Source organism: Morus notabilis, unplaced genomic scaffold (assembly GCF_000414095.1).
Source record: "Morus notabilis unplaced genomic scaffold, ASM41409v2 Scaffold384, whole genome shotgun sequence".
In the NCBI taxonomy this organism is placed as follows: domain Eukaryota; kingdom Viridiplantae; phylum Streptophyta; class Magnoliopsida; order Rosales; family Moraceae; genus Morus; species Morus notabilis.
This window is the reverse complement of record NW_010387635.1, coordinates 25,558-29,208: the sequence shown is the minus strand read 5'-3', so window position 1 is coordinate 29,208 and position 3,651 is coordinate 25,558.

Below are 3,651 nucleotides of genomic sequence, written 5' to 3'. Positions count from 1 at the left end.
CATGGTCCCAACTAGTTTGACATTGTTGATTTGGCACTTGGTTGTTCACACACACACAAGAAAGGTCCAAGCAGAGAAGGAGCAATCTCATGACTTGAAATCAACATTTGGCTGGAATTCATGATTTTCTTTAGGCTGCACTTCTAACCTGTGTTTTAAGGACATATAAAAAATCTCTTGAGAAATTATTCACAAAGTATGCATTAGTTTCTTTTCTTCTGTTTTAGTTCATTCCTTTATCTTGTTGTCACTTTTGTTTTGCTCGAGGACAAGCAACACTCTGAGTTTGGGGGTGTGATAACTCTAAGAAATTAGAGTTATCCACTGGTTTTGTAGCCTAAAATTGTTTGTCCATGAGTATTTGTTCTCGTTTATTGTTTGTTTTAAGTTAGATTTGTAGAGTTGCATGTACTTTGGCCTAATTCCGTATTGCTGTGCCTCTTGAAGTGAAAGCTGGTAATTTGGAAGTAAAATAGGTGAAAAACTGGCTAATTCTATGTGAGTTCCTTGCAGGAAATTGCTGGGCTAAAATGCTGCAGCATTCTGGGTGACATTCTGGGATTAGCTGGCAGCTGATTGATGTCAGCGCACTAGCTAGACAATGTAGACAGAAAGGAATCCGTGTGAGCTGGCTGAGGAGGTGTCAAATGGGTCCATTGTGCACATCAGCAGTGACACCTCAGCCCTTGTGTTGCCCTAGAAGGGAATGTTTCTCTTAGGACAAGTTGGCAGCCGCCAGGGGGAGAAAAAGAGGAAGAGAGAGAATCGGGCATTAATATAAAAAGAAGACAGTTGCTGTTTCACAAAAGAGGAGAGTACACAAGAGAGTACATAGGAGAGTAAAAAGACACCAGAAAACACAAAAAGGCATTATTCAAAGAGGAAAAAGCTTCGGAGGAAAGCTGAAGAAACCAGAGCATCAAGTAATATTCATCCTAGAAGGAAAATACAGAGACGTGAGAGCTGGAAGTTGAAGGACATTGTTGGCCGGCCACAGAGGAATCCAAGATCCAGCTGAACTTGTTCTTCTTCTGTTAGCTTAACTCTTTTTGTTGTCATTTAGCTACTAATTCTAGATATGGATTATACTGGAGGTTTAGGTTTTGTAACTATCATTATGAACTAAGTTGCTGTAGCTAGGCTTGCTAATGGAACCAATATTGTAAGAATGATAAGTTGTTTCTGAAATGCTATTAATCTACTATTCCTGTTCATTCATGTGAGCTAATGTTTATTTCTATTCTTGATTGGCCATCAACCTTAGGATACAAGATTGAGATTAATACTGGAAGGGTTAGTTTTAATCGGATTAGCATGGATGATGCTTGTTCAATGAACTTGCTGAGTTGTTGATTAGTGGATGGGATAGGAATATATTATCCACCTTGCATAACTTAATGAAACCTGAGCTTAAATCTGCAGTCCTAGAACTGGATTCACATAGGAATGTGTCGGAAATAGCTTAAAGGACCACAGTCATAATCAATTCGGAAGAACTTTATGCATCAACGAGCTTCTGTTAATAGGATAGTAGAATGCTGCAGCATTCTTGGTAACATTCTAGTCAGACTTGCAGTAGAGGGGAAATTAGCAGGCCTAGCTCATTTACACCACTGAATTACATTCTATCACTACATTCTTGTTACTCTTAGTCACTTTAGACAACATTTAGTTTGCATTCATTTCATTTACATTATTTTAGTGAATTTCTCACCACATTCATCATTTACTTGTTTTGTTGATTATACAACTCACGACACATATTTTGGTGATTCATTGCTCATGGGATCGATATCCGTACTTGTGTACACTTTATTACTTGTTAGCGACACGTGCACTTGCGAGCATAATTATCACGCAACAGGGAGAAATCAAATCGTATGTGTATGATGATCATGAAGAAGGCCATTCCAGAAGCATTCAAGGGCACACTGTCTGATAAACTTACTACAGCTAAGGAGTTCCTTGCGGACATTGAAAAGAGGTTTGTCAAGAATGAAAAGGCTGAAATAGGTACGCTCTTGACAAGTCTAATTTCAATGAGGTATAGGGGCAAAGGCAATATCAGGGAGTATTTGATATCCCTTCCGGCATAGTTTAACCAGTTTAAGGTGAGCTACAACTGTCAGAAAGAGACTTGGTCTCTAAATGAGCTCATATCACACTGTGTTCAGGAAGAGGAAAGGCTGAAGCAAGATAAGGCAGAAAGTGCTCACCTAGCCTCAACCTCTAAGGACAAGGACAAGGGAAAGAAAAGGAAGAAGGAAGCTGCATATACAGCACCTCAGAAGAAACAACAAAAGAAACCGGTTGAACCGGAAGGTACAGGTTGTTACTTTTGTGGAGTTGAAGGGCATAGAAAGAAGCATTGCACCAACTATCACACATGGCGTGCTAAGAAATGTATGCTTCTTAGTTTGGTTTGTTCTAAGGTTAATTTAACTTTGGTACCTAGACACACGTGGTGGATAGATTCTGGTGCAACAACTCACATCAATGTGTCTCTGCAGGGTTTCCTGAGTTGCCGAAAGCCAAGTGATGGTGAAAGATACATCTATGTGGGCGATGGCAAGACAGTTCAAGTTGAAGCAATAGGAAAATTTAGATTATTATTAAAGACTGGATTTTATTTGGATCTTAATGAGACATTTATTGTATCATCTTTTAGACGGAATTTGATTTCTATTTCTGCTTTGGATAAATCTGGTTATTCTTGTTCATTTGGGAATGGAAAATTTAATTTGTTTCATGATTCAAAATTGGTTGGTTCCGGTTCTTTGTCAGGTTATGATAATCTTTATTTAATTGACACAATTGCTTCATTTAATGAATCCCTACAATTAAGTACACGAGGTATAAAGAGAAAATTAACCGGTGAGAATTCAGCTGCGTTATGGCACAAGAGATTAGGTCATATCTCCAGACAGAGAATAGAGAGACTTGTGTCAGACAAAATTCTAGACCCCTTAGATTTCACAGATTTTGATGTTTGTGTTAACTGTATAAAGGGGAAACAAACCAATAAAAGGAGATTTAAAGCCAACAGGACTTTGGACATCTTAGAACTTATACATACGGACATTTGTGGGCCATTCCCTACCGTTGCTTGGAATGGTCAACAATATTTTATAACGTTCACAGACGATTTTTCTAGATATGGCTACATATATCTCATTCATGAAAAGTCACAGTCGCTGGATATGTTCAAAAATTATAAGGTTGAAGTTGAGAACCAACTCAGCAAAAGAATCAAAAGTGTCAGATCTGACCGTGGTAGTGAATACTATGGTAGATATGACAGTTCAGGTGAACAACGTCCAGGACCGTTTGCTAAGTTCCTAGAGGAATGCGGTATCGTCCCACAGTACACTATGCCGGGTTCGCCCACTATGAATGGTGTTGCTGAAAGACGAAACAGGACGCTTAAGGACATGGTGAGGAGTATGATTTGTCATTCAACCTTACCAGAATCACTCTGGGGAAAAGCGCTTAAGACTGCAGCATATATCCTTAATAGGATTCCAACTAAAGCGACTGTCAAAACCCCTTACGAGCTTTGGACGGGCAAGAAGTCTAGTTTAAAGCACTTGCATGTTTGGGGATGTCCAGCTGAGGCAAGGCCTTATAGGCCTAATGAAAAGAAACTGGACT